Raw genomic sequence first — 18,442 nt, 5'->3', positions numbered from 1 at the left:
AAAAGCCTAAAGGGAAAGAATTTCAGGGTTCAGTTGGTGGAGTTGCTGATAGGGGGATTGATTACAGGTTGACTAGCCATCCCTCAATAAATAAGGGCTTCGGACGGCGAGCAGGTTAGTGGTCGTTCGCGCAAAGGCCTTGACTATGACTATTCCCCGCCAAATTCATGGATAGGGCTTCGATGATCTTACTAGAAGTCGTACCCATCAAAATAGAAGCTTGCTTTTCTTCTTGCTTCTCTTTTATGCTCCTCAGCAGCATAAGAGTTCTCGGAATAGTAATCTTTCTCTCTTTCGTCAGTTCCATCAAGGTGGTAAGAAGAATCAATAGGGTGCGGAGCGAAGCTTCTTTGTTGGAGAGGATAGAAAGGGCTTACCCGAGTGGGAAAGGTTATCAATAGACTGACATATGCTTTCATGATCAGTTCTTTCAGTCAGCTAGAACTCTTATTATGAGTAGGGTGCCCGGTGCGGAGGTCAGATAAAGACTAAGAGATTGACCGTGAAGGGTCGGACGAATCAGTACTCAAAGGGAAGATGAGAGGTTTTTCATGAGTTCCAGTTGCGGAATCGGTTAGAACAAGAATCATATGCTTTCCCGGCTGAGTCTATTCTCTTCGTATTAGTAGGGGAAGAAGCAAGTAAGTAGGGGCTTCGACCGTAGGTTCTTTCTTGAGTGAAGAGGGTATTATAGAAGAAAGAGAAGGGGAAGCTCTCACTATTCCCTAGTAGATAGGCCCCCTTGTTCATTGAGGCCTTTTTCATGTATAGGAATAAAAGGCAGTGAGAAGGGGCGAAGCGAAGCGACTGGCAATAAAAGAAATCAGACTCGACTTCAAGGTTATGAAATAGCTAATATGGATATAAATCAGTCCTTCGCAAATTCTTTGCTCCTTGCCTAGGTTAATATGGATTTCTTTCCTTGCACTCCTGGATAATTCCTTCTTTTTTCTTGAGGGCTTCGATCATTCTTTTCTTTTCTTTTCTTTTCATGATTTGAATTGGACGTGAATGAGAAGATGATGTCAGTGATCCACGTAGCGCTTCAACCTTTCTTTCTCCTCTCTTTATCCGGACCAGAAACTAGAACTATAATCAAACAATGTGAATTTCTTTGATAGGCTTGATTCTTTCATTGCGTTTTCCCGTCTTTTTTCCTTCTTTTTCTTCCTTTTTCTCATCTTTCTATTTAACGATAATAGAGAAAAAATTCAAGATTTTGAATGAAAAGTTGCTGCCAGCCATACCCAAAACCTAGCTTTTTCTGGGAATTCACTCTAGCACAAAGATGTCAAAAATCTAGCTCTTCAATCTAGCAGATTAATTTTGAGCTTCTTTCATTATCGTTAATGAGCTTCTTTTCTTTGATTGACTTTGAACAGGTGCCATGCAATTATAAAGGGTCCAGATGTTCCATAAGACAGGTCCGAAGGACTATCCATCAGGGAGGAGCAATGAAATATATCCTAGGCTTGATTGATTCATGAAAGCTATAAAAGCAGAGCGCAAAGAATTTGCGAAAGGCTCAATGCAATTTGAGTAAGGAGAGGCGGAGGAGGAGTTGACGGCTCGACTGTAAGGCTAAAGTGGGGCGCAGTTGAGGCGCTTAATTAAACTACCACGGACCGGGAAGAACTTATCCACGATCTTTGCGCCTCCGCTCAATGAACATCCATAAATAAATAGGGGTCCGACTATCCTAACTATCATTCTTTCATTCTTCTTTCATGAGATCTTGAATTTCATGTCGAACTAGGTCTATGATCGATCTCTTTCATTCTCTCTTTCTATCTCTGTTTACGGGTGCGAAGCTGCTCGGACTGCTATTGGTGCCCGGACCCCCCAGTACCCACCTACCCAGAAATCTCATATATGACCAATGAACCTCCCGAGGCTGAGAACTTCGACCTGCCTTTAGCGGCATTTCTTCCGGAACGGAGACAAGACGGCATTGCTTGCTCATTTTTTTCATTGTTCATCTTTGATGGAAGTTCATTCTTCGGTCTAGGATGGATAAACCCAAGAAGAGAGACCGGTGGGTGAGGGTCCTTCTCCTGCGGTAGGGGGACGCTTCGGTGACCGGCTCATAAGATAACTTGCTTGGGAGTCCAGCAGAGGTGAGAAAGCCTAATCGGCGCTCTGGCATTACATCGATCCAGATCTCAAAATCCTATAGAATAGATAGGGAGAGAGAGAAAGAAAGTGCAAAACTCTCCTTCTCGGGGGGGTGGTGAACTAGAGGAGAGGGAGCAAGGGAAGATCCGAAGCTCCCGGCCGAATAGGTGCAGTTTCGGAAGAAATGCCTTTTGTAGATGTTTCGGAAGCAAGGTAGGATCCAGAGTCATCATTCCTCGGGGTAGGATAGAAGGACTATACTATCACGGTCAACTATACGGATCCTATTCAATTTCAAAGATTAACCCATTATCCTCATTCTGGGCGGATAGCGGGAATCGAAGCAAGGGCTTTCTTCTTTTCCTTGGCAAGGACACTTTGTCTTTCTTTTCATTTTGAATAAAGAGGACTGAGATTCTATTTTCATCTCTCGTCTTATTCATTCGTAGGTGGTCCCTTTTTGTATCGAGAACGAAGAGGTTCAAGAGATAAGAGAATTAAGGATACCCACAAAAAATCCTGCTATTTGGTACCGGAAAATCTTTTCTTTGTCTTACCCGACCAAGCATCAGGAGAAGGAAATACAAGGGGCACACTAAGAAATTTCTTCAGTCAGAATTAATGCAAAGCATAAGCTCATTTTCTAATCCTCCAATCTACCAGTCCGGAGGTTCAAAGAATATTGACTAGACTCTTAAGGCGGAATTCAATATGCGGGGGATTTGAGGAGGAGAAGGACTGATTTCTCAAGCTTAACCTCTCCTTGAACCGGATGCTACCTAGCTTCTCGGGCTGCTAAGAGCTCTTCCTCTTCGTCTATGGATACTACTCTCCCTCTGGAAAAGCATATTGAATAACCTCTTCCGATACGGATGACTCTGGATCAAGCCCATAACCACCCTACCGGAACTGGAACTATTGACGATCTGGATGTGACCTCGTCAACAAAGAAGGTCTCAATCTACATCTAGAAAAAAAGAGAAGAAAGAATTGCTTGACTAAAACGGGAGAGCTACTAACCTATCCCTTTCAGCCGATTCAGCCTCAGCGGATCCAGCTTTCTCTATTCAGTCGTATGAGAACCTCTCCTTTCTTTGATCTAGTCTCGCTTCTGATCTCAACTGAAAGAACTCCGCAATATTCTTTGCACCTTGGGATTATAGAAGATTGGGAGTTAGCCCGAAGGGTAGAGAATGAGTCCGCCACACCTGATTGAGTGGGTGCGGAAGCCTCAAAGGATTGACCGTAAAGAGAGGCCCGCTATTAGATCTTCTTCGATTCATTCTAAGTTCCAGGATCAGTTTCATAGTCTGATATTTCAGTCGATGTATCAGTCCTCCGGACTATCCATTAGAACGCCCGGCCTAAGGAAAAGGGACCAAGGGCGAAGGGGTCCCTTGCTGGATTAAAAGCCATGAATATTAAGGAGAAAAGAACCCTCAGTCAAGATCTCTCACACTACCTTGAATTTATGGAGCTTATAAAGAATGAATACGATTGGTTCCAAGAGCAGGATAAGAAGTCCGTGGGGAGGACCCCATGAGAGAGCTCCCCCAGTTGAAGGAGACTTTTCTGAGGTCGAGAAGTCAAGACTTTCAAGGGATTTGAAACCCGGGACTTCAAAGAAGAATGGCCACGCCCGCAACCGGTGGTTTAACCGGAACTAAGGGGTAGCTGCAAATGGACATCATCTCAAAAGATAAGAAAAGAACCTTTCTCTTTCCGACTAGTCTTCTTCCTTCTAACTTGACTCCTTTCGAATCTTCTCCCACCTTTTCATTCTCATTCAGTTTCTCATTCTCTCTTTATCTTTGGGGTATTAGCGGAGCCCTGTCCTAATGCTAATTCAGAAGGCTAAGATCGCCCACCCGAAGTCTCGTATTCATCTGTGATGTGATCTCTATGAAAGTCTTCCTATCATCCTATTCCTTCTGCCTTCCAACCATCTAAAAGCGGATTCCGGCTCCCTTCCTTCTCTCTCTATTCAGATTCGAGCTAATAGAAAGCCGAGTACCTTAAAGCTATCCAATAGCTAGCGATCATCTACAGAATCGAAATTCGTATACCGTACCTGCCGCTCTCTGCCACCTCGCTCATCTAGAGGTTTCAAAGCAAGAAGGTACTCTTCCCCGTCCGATCTAAGAATAGAAAAGGATGAGCTTCCTATTCGATTCCCAAGAGCTTCTTTCCGGCCTTTCACTTGCCGCTTGGGGCTATGTGTGACCAGTAGCTTTGCTTTATTCTTTTAGAAGACCAGCTCGAAGCCTGGATTTTGAGTTCGATTCTATCTCTCTTTGGCAAATAGAAGAGGAAAGAAGGTAGTTTTTTCCTGACAAAGAAAGCCACGTAGCGGGGGAAGAGCTGACCTAAGCAACTTGTGGTCTGATTGCGCCATCAGCGAAACCATCTTTTTTTTCTGCGCTAGACTCAATTTATGAATTAGGGAGAAGAAAGCCTACGGCTGGGTCAAAGTCAGGCTGAAAGTCAAGGTTCCTAACTCATTGAAACTTTATGATTCTGCGCCGGGTAACTCAAAACGAAATCCATCACTATGGAAAGGTAGGTTCCATACCGAGAAGACCTCCTACCCTAGAATCTGCTCATTTCACACCAAAAAAGAATATTGAACTTTATCACCAAGGTTGAGTTGGGTAGAGCCCCAATGTAACTGAACGAAGTCAGTGGAAAACCGGCAATACGAGAGCTAAAACCTTCTCTGTGTGTAAGAAGAAGAGCTTAATCGAGTTTTTTAGGCTGGATATAGATCGAGCGCAATAAGCAAGCGAATATTGAACTAGAAAAGACCATTTCAAAGAAGGTCCTCACTCTGCTCTCAGGCTGTCCCACCAAAGAAAGAATAGGAGAAAGGAGTGGAGGCGCAAAGAATTTGCGAAAGAAGCTATTCTCAAAATTCATGGGGTAGTCAAATCCTGGATCTATCAAAATGAAAAGCCCGCGTGTCCTCACATTCAGAAAAGGATTACCGTCATGGCTTCTATAAAGGAAGAAAGTGAAAGTGGAATTTCAAGTCTAATCTTTCTCACGCAATATTCAATCACGCATATTTCATTCCGCCTCCAAAGTCAAATTCTCTAATGGATAGATAGGCCTTCTCGCAATATTCTTTGCGCCTGCGCCTGGACCTTTCTTTGACGGAGAAATAATCAATGAACAAAGGTTTGAGAAGGGACTTCACAGGTGCGAAGGAGAATCAAGCTAGGAAGGAGTCAATGAACAAAGGTTTGAGAGAAGAAAGATTTGATTTTGAACCGGAGGACGGGTCAAAGAATTTGAGAGAGAGCTGCTTTCGCCTCGGGAATTACCGCTACGTGGGGAGAGAGAGCCGATGCCAAAGTCGCCCTTTACGCGAGGGAAGGCCAGACAGACTGACCTCTGCTAACTACCTTTTCTATATACTTCCAGCCTCAGAGATACTATACTTCCGGTATAGTGCCGCCACCAGAGAAGGCTGCTTCATGCTTAGGCGTCCGGACCTACTACGCCCGAGCCGCATTCCCGGCACAGACGCTATATCCACTAAGGCTGAATCCCACTTCATCCTACGAACTATACCTGATATCAAGGCATTCTCTCACAATTGACGACTTTCAGAAAGCAAGAAAAGGATAGCGATCGGTTTGGGAGGGGGGATCAAAGACCACTCAAAAGTCAGCTCGTCGAATCGGTATATACGCACTTTCGGAATATCCTATATTGGCGCGGAGATAGCCCTTTCCTAGCACAAAGGACAATGTTCATCACCCAAAATCTTTCAGAGAAAATCTTTGCAAAAACGAGGCGGAAGGATGGAGCGGAGTAGTCTACACCAACATATGAGGCGGACTGAGGTAAGGGAATCAAGAGGGAAAATAGAAGCTGAAGAGCTAACCTTTCTTCCCTCTTCTCTCTGTATGGTCGGTAGCCGAGGAAGGAGGGCTACGGCTCCCGGGTTTGATTTGAATGTAGGGGTGTGGACTACGGAGCGGAATGCCTCCTTCAGGTCTAACTTGCTCTTCCTTGAGCTACCCTCGTCCTCCTCAGGCCGTGCTCTTCCGCTAGCCCAATCAGAATCGAGACTTCTATCTCCCTCCGCTCCGAGGAGCTCCGCTCTTTCTCTTCTTTCCGGAGCCTATCATATAGGTCCCTCCACTCTTCTTCTCCCTCCGGCTTTTCGTCAAGGTCTACTTTGATGGTTAAGGGGCATCTTGCCCGTCCCCTTTCTCTTTCAAAAGAGGGGCCAAAATGCATAGTCCTTTCTCTGGCCTCCTCCCTTTTTATAAGCAGCCTTCTCTGTCTTTGTCTTCTTTTCTTGGTGGGCTTTCTCTCCTTTCAGTCGAGACCTCTTGTCCTTGGCAAGGGGTACTATAGCAAACTTCCGTACATTCATTTCCATTTCACGGAGTTGAGAAATCCCCACGTAGCGGTCTAGATAAGGCTTTTTCTCCCGCCTTATTGCTCACATAAGGATTCCCTCCGTCCCCTCAATCTCGAGGAAGGAAATGATCTTTCCTGTAGGGTGGCTTAGAGTGATTTCTACTCCAAGTAGATACGAGAATCCTATTTCAGGCGGGGATACGGGACGATCAGTCCATAGTCGGCCCTTCGGCAAATGCAAGCGCATAAGGTTGCTCCTCTCCTCCTCCAAGTCTTCTAAGTTGGAGTAGAACTGTAAGGACATTACGCGCTTTGCCCAGGGCGTCTTTCCCACGGTGAAACTAGATGGAATACGCTTTCCCATTAAAGGGGACCTTAGCTCTTTTTAGAAAAGTCCGTTCATATTTTCCATCTAGCCTGCACTCCTGCCCAGTAGGGTGAGTACCGCATGAATATAGCTTCCCCGCTCTTCCGATTCGAATTGGGACTGGGGCTTGTCCTCCATGAACTCGTCGATATAACCCATAGGTCAAAGTAATCATGCGCGCCAGAATAGTCATTGATTTTTCCTTTGGCCCACCGAAGAAATCCTTAAGCCACCCTTTTTGAACATACTTCTCAGAATTTCTGTGTACTTGGCGGGCCGTAGACAAAGAGCTGTCTTCTCTTTATGGGCCGCTGGAAGACTAGATTGGTGGCTATCCAATCTAGCATTTTTGACTTTTCTTGCAATTCCTCGGCGGTCTATTCTTGGGGCCGCCCTCTCTCGAAGAGATAGGTTACTATTAGCTCCATAGCGGATATCTTGTGCAGCTTTATGCGCTGCGAATCTTCCCAAGGGTTGATCATTGTACTGTATTTGGACAAGAGGAGATCCGCGAGCTCGGGATCTCTCCTTAGATGAAGGAAGTTCTCGTAACTATCTATCTTTCGTCAAATCTTCTGGGTCCGCTCGTGCTTGTGAACGAGGGGCCCCCTTCTGTGCTTTGAAAGAGCTTCGGCTGAGATTAGTATCTCCTTCAGCGAGAACCTTCCCCCCATACGTAGGGCTTCTTGTCTTGCTTTCTAACATAGACAGAGAGGCTGCCCCAAGCCTTATGGAAGCTGAGAGAGCATTGCCTTCCCTCCCATTCTGGGAAGGCTTCCCTAATCATCCGTCTTGCATTGTGTCGGGATGCGCTCTCATTTAGTAGGGCTATGTGATGATGGAGTTCCTCATCTTCGTGCTTTTCCTCTCCTCTGCAACAACTATGGCAGTGCAACGGACATAATATCTAAGCCTCTAACCTACTTCCCATTTCCTCCCGTTTCATGTCCTTTCTTTTGCCTCTTCCCGATTGGGACCGAGTGAGAAGAATGAACCTTCTTAAGCCTAGTTCCTAAATGTTTAGTAGTGTAATTAGATTGAATATCTTTAGTTTGAATCATGAAAGAAACTTCTTGGCTGGTTCAGAACGCCTAAAGATTGTCCAAAGTTATCTTACTTGTGTTTTTTGAAAATCTTCAATCAAATTCCATGAAATTCCGAAACAATGCGTTCTAATCCGTTCTGATGGACCAATGTCGGCGAATCGGTACCTTGGAGCTTTTTTTGAAAGATTGAACTCTATCAAAGTGCTCACAAACCAAGAGATTTGGGACCGATCTTGCACAAAAACCCGTCGGAACATCGCTACCTTGTCGGAACATCGCTACCTTGTCGTAAGATCAGCCCCGACGCCAGTCGGGACATCTGTACCCCTTTATCGATTTATTCTCAATCTCGTAATTTATTGAAGTCGCACGCACCGTAAGCCTTCCTCGTGGCCTGCTCCACGACCAAGAGAAAGAAGCCTAACTTTTCATTCCTCCTCAAAGGTCATGTTCATGGGCGTGTCCTAGAAAAAGCTCTCCCGAGGTCTGCTTCTCTGAGGCCTTGGCCTGCTTTACTAGCTGGGGCAACTCATAAAACAAGGTCTGCTTAGCTGCGTGGCAAAACCTTTCCGTGTAAACATCAAGAGCTAAAGATATGTCTTTTCCTTGCTGCCTTCGTAATATTAAGGGCCAAGTAGTGTATTCAGATTCATCCTCATATAGCGTGATGAAGATGGTGCTTTCCTCATCTTTTTTGATTTGCTCCTGTGCTTTTCCTCTATACTTGGAAATGGGTACTACGGCAAACTTAAGTAAATTCATTTTTCTTCCTTTTAAGGCAGTCTCCATTACTATGACTTTTTGCCTTTGCCATTTATCCCTTTTGCTCTTCCTTCCATTTTTCCCCTTAATGAGAATTAATGGTCTTTTGTCTTGAAGTCCTTCTATAAAGAGTCAGGATTCTACTTGGCTGGAAGTGACCGCTTTCTCAAGGACTTCTAGTGAGTTCTATCTCAGGACGGGATCTGCTTTTTCCACTTCCGCATAATAGGCGGCCCTCAAGCACATCGCTCTGTATAAGGTAGCGGCAATTCTTCCTTCATCAAGGTCTGAAACTTTTGTTTGAAACCTGAGTGGTATGACTCTCTTGGCGAGAGGGCTCTCGGCCTTTTTGGTGTGCTAGTTTATTTCCGATCATCACAATAGGCACATTATCCTTCTTAATGAGTCTTTTTTCGTATTTAGCATCAAGTCTGGCTTCCTGTCCGTCGAGTAGTATTAAAAGTGTGTTCGGATTTATTCCTTGCTCACTCTCAAATTTCTCGGAGTCATCAGTGAACTCATCGATGGCCCATATATCATAGAAGTCATTGGCGCCGGAGAAGTCATTCTTTCTGTGAGCATTCTCCTTCAATACACCTACGTGGTGGTCTCTTTCCCCGTCTTGGTCCTTCTCCTGTGCTATTACTATAGCCTTACATCGGAAAAGCGCTTGTATTCGTGCACTGATCTCTTGGGGCTCTATCTTCTTTCTTTCCCCCCTTCCGGATTGCGCGAGTGTTATGAGAATAAATCGTCGTCAGTTGTTCATCTTCTTCCTTTTCCCTGCGAAACTCTGAGCACAGCCTTCTGCTTGCCCCCTTCTCCCTGTCCAAGTATCTAAACTTCTAGAGTTTTTTCTCTAGCAAGGCTACTTTTCTAAGGAATGCTTCTATATTTTTTCTTATCTGTTTTAGTATAGGAGTTCTAGCACATTGAATGCCTTAATATACTAAAAAAGAACTAAGGTAAATCCGACAGCCGGTCCTCTGAAAATATCTTGTTCAAATATCTTCCGGGAGAGGCTGCTAGAACGACTTCAACGACAGCCACTGACGAAAGATCATTCCCCGATCCTAGCTTCTCAAAGGCAAGATCGACTGAAAACTGCACCTCCTATCCTGATCTGGATTCCCTTTGAGTAAGTTTGAGTCAGAAAGCTGCTACCTGGATTCTCCTTTTAATTGGACTTTAGTAGGTCGAGCCACTATTCAACTCTCGACTTCGTTCACTCATATTAGATTTCGCCTTCGCACTCAGCTATCACTTTACCGGACTCTTCTTGTCTCGCCGATGAATTGGGATTTCTTCTTTCTTTCTTTTATCAGTTTGGCATCTTAATGTGATTTAGAAAAACTATCCAAAAGAAATGTATGGATCTTAGCTCGAGCAATAAGCTCTCCTTCTCATTCTCTTGCTGGCTCAGAGCTTCTCTCCGTCGTAGCCTACTGGTCTCGCATATTGGAGTTCTTCTTCCTCGTCAACAGATCTAACCTCTAATGGAAGGAAGACCGTAACCTCCTTCGCGAGCACCTGTCCCCTCTTCAGCTTAAGTCTCCCTTCTTCTTTCCTTTATTCTGAAAGATCTCACTGAAAATACTGAGCATGTCTTTGAATGTGAAATGTGAAGGTCTACCGGATTCAGTTCGGGAACTAGTTGGGAGAAATCAAAGTTAATAGACTTTAAAGCCTCATCTCTTTCATTCTCTCTTTTTTGATAAGGCTGCTTAGGCAGCAAGAACTGGAACTGCCACTTCAACAACCTCCACAACTTATGCTACCGATCGAAGAAGAAGACTCACTTCTGCAGAAAGAAGAGCATAAATGGCTACTCCTTCGACTTCCGAAGGAAGGGAGAGACTTTTAGTGACCTTTCAGCGGACTCTAAGGGGACTTCTGGTCGAGCTGCCGTCTCTGGTCTAAGAGTTGACTGAGATCTCAGATTCCTTTTTTCTCTTTTCATCCAGGTTTGACTCGAAATCATGCTTCCCGGCATAAGATGTCAAAAACCCACTCTGCGGTTTGCGCAATGTCCGGATGGAGGAACCTCAAATTCCTTCTAGGGAGAATCTCAGTTTTCCTGACTTTTCGCCCCTCTCCTTTCCAGTCGAGCCTCTTTCGCCCCTCTCCTTTCCAGTCGAGCCTCTTTCGCCCCTTGACGAAAGATTTGAAAAAAGAAATGTCTCGTGTTTTTGACAGAAAAAACTAGTTTGATCCTTTATATATATAATCAAAGTCTCAACAATCTCATAAATCGTGCTTAAAGAAGCAAGGAACTGGTATTAATGATGACGAAAGACAAGATTCAGGTTTTCTCAAGACTTTCCAAAAGAAAGATAGACGAAAGATTATCTAAAACAAAAGTATATTAATGCTTTCTCAAGACTTTCCAAAAGAAAGATAAGGGAGACGCAGTCTCTGACAATGGTTTTGAATAATCTTTCTAAAACATTAATACGATTTTCATACTTTTTCGAAATCTTTAAATAGGACTCTGATTCTTATTAGGTCTTTTGGATAGTCTTTTAAATCGTCAAGACCTCTTGACTCTAAAACCTCCTCTTAACGAACTTCAGGTTTTATCAAGACTTTCGAAAAGAAAGATAGACGAAAGATTATCCAAAAGAAATGTATCGGTCCTTTTACTAATCTTTTTTTCATCGTTTTTGACTATCATAATCTTGACTCCTTCATTCCTTTAAGTAGGTTTAGTAGGTTAAGCTTCGCACCGCACCAAGTCTGACTCTTCTTCTGGCTTTAGCTCGAGCTGCTTTCCAGTTGAGATCCGTAACTGAGAATGAAAGAGATTCGGCAACATCTCATGAAAGGGACCGATGATCATAGTGACCTCCTTTCCTACTTCAAGAGATCTCATGACTTTTTCTAGTTCTTCTTACTCATGAAACTCCTCCTCCTCAATTTCATCGAGCCTTGTAAGTCTGAGAAATTTCTGTTCTGAGAGCCTCTTTCTGAGGCTTGAAACTTAGTGTAAATGGCACTCATGTAAACTTCTTCCTCTGGGTCCCCGGTGAAGGAAGGCATTTTCCTCTAACTGGTATTTATATCATACCTGCATCTATCATAAGATACTCTATTCGTCAACTCAGTATCCAGAAAAAGAACCTATTCGGTGGCAAGATCGTTAGAAAGAGAGACCTCTTCCCCAGCACCTACTTGCTTCTAATCCTGAATGAATGAGCATCAAGACCGTTCATCCCTGTAAACTCTCTTTCGTTCACCTCTCAACAAAGGAGCAGCTTTTCGCACCTTTCCTTCGTCTAATTGTTTTTTCTTTGTGCAAATAGAGTTCTTTCTTAGTTCCTTCCCTCCTTCTGAAACTGGGACGGATGGATTCTTCTTCGCCGACCCTAACAAACCTACTAAAGAAGGGAGACCCTTCCTCTTCTGCCAACAGGTAAACCGGAACCAGACTGAATACCACTTGTCGACTTTGTCTTAGGTTAGGTCGAGTCTGCCTCTGACCTCTTCCTTCTTCCTTCTTTCATTTTCGTACTTCTGACTGAATGTGAATGCCGTACTTAGAGTTATCCCACTTGGGAGTCAACTAAGCTGCCTCAAAGGAGACAGATGACTCTTTATGTTAGCGAAAGGGATCCATTCTTCGCGCGGACATGTGAGACAGCTACTACTTCTCATTCCGATTCCATATCCTCCCCAACTGAGGCTTCCTGTCCGGCTTGCTCTAACTCCGCACCGCGTAGTGGGCTCCTTCGCTCGCTGAGTGAGCACCGACCCTAAATCCGGTCTGTCTGGCTTCCCCCCTCTGTCTCAACAGGGACAGATTCCTATCCTATGATAACCTTTCCAGCTCTTCCTACTAAATCCGGTCTAGCTGCCGCAACGGAGAGAATACGAGGTCTCAGTCCGTCTCTCATTGCAAAGCTGCTGCCGACCCCTGTTGAAAACCCTTAAAAAGGAGATTTCAGCCTCTTTCCGCAACTCTGATTCATGAAACTGGGGGAAAGATTCTCCTTTGCCTTACCTTAACTGAATAACTCAAGAAGGACCTACTAAGGGCTGGCCTTGCCTTTACGAGCTGCTTTACAGTCGTTCTACCCTCTGATAGAATGAGGAGAGATTCAAGTCTGAGACTGCTGGTCGAGGAGCAAGGGTTCGCTTCCTTCCTCTTGGTCGAGACAAGGGGATTTCCAATTCTTTCTGAGTAAATGCCTAGACCGGTCGAGCAGAATAGAGCAGAGTCGAGCTCTTGTCCAATCCGCATGTCTGTCTTCAAAGAGGATTCTATAGGTCCGAGAAAACTGGGCTATTGCCCATGGGTCCAATCAATTTCGATTTTCCCGCCTGAGGCCTATCCATTAGAGAATTTGACTTGCGATCGGAGTCTTATGACTTGAAGTAGGTTCCGCGGAGTGGGAAAGAAAAGAAAGAGTACCCCCTAGTAAGAGGAAGCGAAGTAGCTGACCTACCTCACTCAAGACTGACCTCAGCCCTAAAGCCCTTGGCTTATTGCATATTTGAGACTCTGAACTTATAGTCCGGAGGCGGAATGAAATATGCGAAGGCGCAAAGAATTTGCGAGGCGTAGGAGAAACTTAAGGATCAAAGAAGATCCCTGCCTTTCTTTTCTTGCCTGTGAAAAGTCAATAAAAGAAAAGAAGCTCATTAACGAGAATGAAAGAAGAATTATTCTTGAATAACCTGGACTCAAATCCAAGAATCCCAGAAAATGCTAGGGCGAGACTGGTCCGGAGGACTGATTCATAAGGCAGTCATGAAAAAGATGTAAAAAAACGACTATTATCGGTCCGAAGGTTATGAAATAACGAGAAAAAAAACAAAGAAATTCATGAATTGAGAATGAAACCTATGAATTTTTGTAATCAACGACCTTGTAATCCTTAGCGAAAATTCAGAAAAAGCTAGGTTTTGGGTATGGCTGGCAGCAACTTTTCATTCAAAATCTTGAATTTTTTCTCTATTATCGTTAAATATCAAGATGAGAAAAAGGACCATTTTGCAAGAAAAAAGACGGGAAAACGCAATGAAAGAATCAAGCCTATCAAAGAAATGAACAGACTTTGATGAGAGTTCTAGTTTCTGGTCCGGATAAAGAGAGGAGAAAGAAAGTCAAATGCCTGATTTTGAACTCTATTATCGTAGAGTAGATAGAGTCTCTATTTATGCTATTTGAGTGGAAAAAGAAGAAAAAATCCCGGGGTTTTGAAAAAAAGAAGAGACTTTTTCTATCTCATTTGCTTAAGACATACAAGTAGGAGGTTCTTTGAAAGTCGTTAAGAGTCGACCCTCTGATCTTTTCTTTCTAACTCACCTCTATGCCTCCGTCCTCCCTCCTATATATTAAGAGTGATTTCTAGGACGAATATGAATTCAGCCTCGTCTTCTCGGTCAAGCTGCTTTCGCTCCTTTCTCTCTCTTTCTCCAACCTTGCACAAGATCGACTCAAAATCAAAGAATGATCTCAGAATGATCGGCGAAAGGACTGAATGAGAATATAAGAAGGTGCGAAGGAGCGAAAGCGGCTCGACTGAGGTTAGGAAGGTTCAGAGCGAAGGTTCAATTTCAGGTTCTTTTCAAGTCGACTGATAAGGAGTCAATGAACAAGGGCAGCTCGACTGATAAGGTTCTTTGAAAGTCGACTGATAAGGAGTCAATGAACAAGGGCCCTTTCCCTTTCTTTTTTGAAATAACTCGACTCCAAACATAAAGGCTCAAAGAATGATCGAAGCGACTGAAAGTTAAGGAATTCTCCCTTCTTTATCGCCCTTCAAAGACGAAATAACTCGACTCCAAACAATAGGGTGCGAAGGTACTCGTAGTTTTAGATATAGGGAAGGCGCAAAGAATTTGTGGAGTTGAACTCGAGTGAGGTTAGGAAGGCGGAGTAGGAGATTGATTCTTTGCTCCTTCAAAGGAGTGCAACTCAGAACCATTAGATTTAGAGGACTCATGAAATTCCACTAACCCGTCATCTGGACCTTTGTTTTTGGACCACTCAAAATCCTTTATCTTTTTCTTGTTTTTCTTCTCTTAGAAACTGTACTAATCGCAGAGCTTTATCAACTCATATAATATATATATTGATAAACGACTGATTCTATATTTATATACTGAATAGTGAATATCTTTTTCTGACTTTCGCACTTTCGCAGGAGCGCAAGATAGAAAAGATGTAGCATCAAAGTGCAAAAGAAAAGAGGGGAGAGAGAATGAGATCTTGTTCGTAAAGCTAGAGGAAGAGTTCCGGATCGAGCATATTCACACCTCATCAGTCCAAGAAGGAAACCGAGAGAGCTGCTCAGCTCTGAAATTGAATAAGAGGTCAAATTCTCTCTTTCGGAAAGCTAGAACTCAGATAGAGACTAGCCTCAAGCGCGGACTCAGAATCAATCCTAGGGCTAGGATCGATATAAAGCTGCTTTACCTTATCGGAAATAAAGGGAAGATCATTCATCTTCCTTATAGGGTGGTATCTCAGAATAGATTCTAAGAAATCAGAAATGATAGATCACGTTCGGGGAATCTGTCTTTTTCGTCCGACCCCACTCAATCATCAGAGTTCTCACTGGAGGGTAGTCCAACTAAGATAGCTGACTCTGGAAGTCATTCCCCGTTATAGTAAGGTCCCGCTATTTCATCCCTCTCCCTCTCGTTCTACAATCTCCTCTGAATTTCTTTCATCGATCCTCTCTCTCGACTTCGTTCACTCCTATCCTTCTATTAGCTGAGAACCTCTTTCGAAGTAGGTCTCGCCCTTTGTCCTCAACTGAGCCTTCCCTTGCTTGATCTTCCCCGCACCCTGACCGGGGGCTCATTCTGAATCTCATACTCGTATTCATATGCTTAGTTGGATCGCGATCATTATCACAGTGGAAAGATAACTGATAAGAGAATGGAGGAATCAGGCTCGCTCATACGGAGAGCTTTCGCACCGATAAGTCAAGCTTCAAGTCCTTTTCTTCTCTCCCGCAGCAGGATTCCAAGAACGGAGATCCTATCCTCAACTCTCGCGCCTTCTGTTCTTCAATCCAATCCGAGCCTCGTCCTTGAGATAAGATAGTTCCACCCGCAATCAATGAACAAGGGGGATGGGATGACCTGTCGGGAGTAGCTCTTCTTCTTCTTTTTTTTTGATTTCTTCTTCTTATTATTAGAAAAATAGAAGGATCTCCATCCACGAGGTTGTAAGCTTCTGGTACGAATCGCTATGTAATAATAGGGTAAACCGGGCTCAGAACCGTACTGGAACGGAAGGCCCAGAGGTCAGGATCGGTATGAGCTAACCCAGTAGTTTATCTTATTTCATTCTTGACTGACTCACTGAACATAATATCTAAAAGGAGTCAGACCTCTCTTTTTGCCGTTGAAGACAAAGAAGTAGTTTCAACACGGGGAAAGAGAAAAGAGGGTGGAGAGCGCGCTTTGAGCAGTTGTCCGACGAGGTGAGAATACCGGGAAAGAATCTTCAAAATGTTTTCGCCTCCTCGCACGATCGAGACTGAGTTCCCTAGACAAGGAGGCTAACCTCAAGATCGTGAACTCGGGTCCTACCGATAGAAAAGACATGCCTTGAACATAGTGTACTTTCTTCGGGAAAGACCTTTCTTCTCGCAGGTCAAGCTCAATGAATGGGACGCGAAGGGAGAGCTGATCTGTGCCCCCCACGTAGTGGTCAACTTCTATATCGGTCGTATGGAGTCAATAAGCTTGAGGCTGAATTCGATCTCCCAGCGCTTTGGTCAGAGTGGAAGAGCGAGGAAAGGCTCCACCGCTTAGTGAGATCTTTCTCATTCTAAGCTCGGAATCAGTCACACGGGTGCTCCGCCGATTAGGATAGAATATGCTGAGTGCAACCGAAAAGATCAATCCTTCCGGCTAGGGTATTGCGAGAAGATATGGGATTTGTATGCCCTCTATTAGCAAGACCGATTTACCGACTTCCCCGTGAAAAGCAAAGGACAACCTCGATCATTCTTTGAGCCTTGATGTAGGCCCTAATATAAGCGGTTCGTAAACAGACCTCAGCTGATCCCGTCAGTTTTTCTTTTCAGTGATACAGTACAGGGTGGAAGCCACAAGTCAAATCACTGATTGTAAGAAGAAGCTCTTTACCCTAATGAACTAGATCAGCCTATCTTTGTCCGTATCAGTATCAAAGGTAGCTTATGATGGGGTTCTTAGTGAAGCTAAAGATGAGGCAAGAGATGACGCAGCCTCCGCAGGAAGAACTACGAAAACGAAATTCTGCTGGAAGAAGAAAAGCGAGGGCTGGCTACTTCGATCTCCCTCTTTTCCCACGGGGCGGTAGGTAAAGCTTCTGATCTCAACTCCTAGAACTCCGTCTCCTTCCTTCTATCCTAGCTGGTGCTTCTCTCTTGGTACTCAATAGTTCTTTCTTGAGTCTTTGGCATGCCCTTCTTGTTCATTGACTTGTCGAGCTATTCAATTCCGCGGTAGGTTTGTCGCTTAGCACCCTATGAATTTCATCTATCAGATTCTATTCTGAATTCATGGATATGATTCGGCAAAGAAGACCACTGAGTCCCACTCTGCATTCCTTTTATTCAGAGTCAAAAACGTGGAAGTACATAATTCTTCGCCTTACGCTGGTCTTTCTGAATTTCATCTTTAGGCTTTCTTCTACTACGCCCGGAACTGGCTGGGGTAGAACCGCCTCAATGAACAAGGGGCGCCCTTTGACTTTGATGCCTCCGCTGCAGCGGGTACGGATTCTGATTGGGTTAAAGAGTGCCCCTTTTCCCCTTGCCTGATTCTTATTCCGTTGGAAGAAAAAGAGAATAAATACACTCGAGTTGCGCGATCTAATTGAGCTGTTCTGGAAAGCGTATTCTAACCTTCCCTTCAATCAGGTATCAGGAAAGACGGATTCAACGGGCAACGGGGCCCTATCCGTCCTATTATTTTAGGTATCGCTGTAGTTTTCACTGAAAAAGAAGGATAGGCTTGACATAACCGAACATAGGATAAACTGAAAGGAGAAAGCCTACACTTACTTGAACTTTCTTCCTTTTCATACTTCATACTTTGCAGTAGCAGGAGTGGAAGACAGCTGATATTGATCCGCTGCTACATTCGCTGAAAGATCTGTTGCCAGTGGAGATCGATGGGATAGGCGTGAAGGCAAATTCTTCCGGTTATCTGACTTTCCCTCGACAATGCCGGAGATGTTCTCAGATGCTCAACGATCGGGGGTTGAGGTGGCATATCATAAGGAGTAGCCAGTTTCGAGAAAACCGAAGCCCTTGTTCATTGAGGCCTCGGACCATAAATCAGAGAGACGGAGCTCTACTCAAATATCCGATTATGATACTCAAATCCAAGATAAGGATGCCTTGGTTGATTTTCATAGTGAATACACCTCTACACGGCCAGGGAAGCATAACGGTTTCGGATTAGCTAGGAAAGGGTCCGGCCGGCCTGGCCTTTTCCGAGTATCTTCAAAGAGCAGGCTTTCTCTATAGGAGTGATCGGATTCATAGTCTTTCGGGAAATCACGAATGTCTTATGAGCCCTTCCCCTGTCCGTGAGGTACTCAACTGCGCTTTACACCGTGTTCCGACTGAGGGGCCAAGAGAACTGTATGAAATGGGGTTCAAAGCAAGGCCATTTCTTTGGTCCAGAGAGAGATGACGCAGGTAGCTTTCGGCGCGCCCGTCGTTCATGCGGTCGCTCCCTCTTCTTGTTGACTTAGTCCTGGTCGAATCAGTACGTCTGCTCTTGGAAAAGAGTGAGTTTGGGAATCTTGTCTGTCGATTACCGC

General features: G+C 44.3%; 1 long non-coding RNA gene across 1 annotated transcript; it reads left to right on the top strand.

Annotated features, from left to right (window-relative positions):
• Positions 1–11,884: 11,884 nt before the first annotated feature.
• LOC127144428 (uncharacterized) lies at positions 11,885–15,971 on the top strand. The gene is made up of 2 exons (XR_007816055.1): positions 11,885–14,227; positions 14,285–15,971. It is a non-coding gene; the product is annotated as an uncharacterized LOC127144428 (long non-coding RNA).
• Positions 15,972–18,442: the final 2,471 nt, after the last annotated feature.

This window comes from Cucumis melo, chromosome 12, assembly GCF_025177605.1.
Source record: "Cucumis melo cultivar AY chromosome 12, USDA_Cmelo_AY_1.0, whole genome shotgun sequence".
In the NCBI taxonomy this organism is placed as follows: domain Eukaryota; kingdom Viridiplantae; phylum Streptophyta; class Magnoliopsida; order Cucurbitales; family Cucurbitaceae; genus Cucumis; species Cucumis melo.
The sequence above is the reverse complement of the archived record's forward strand: the minus strand, read 5'-3'. Positions and strand labels throughout refer to the sequence as shown.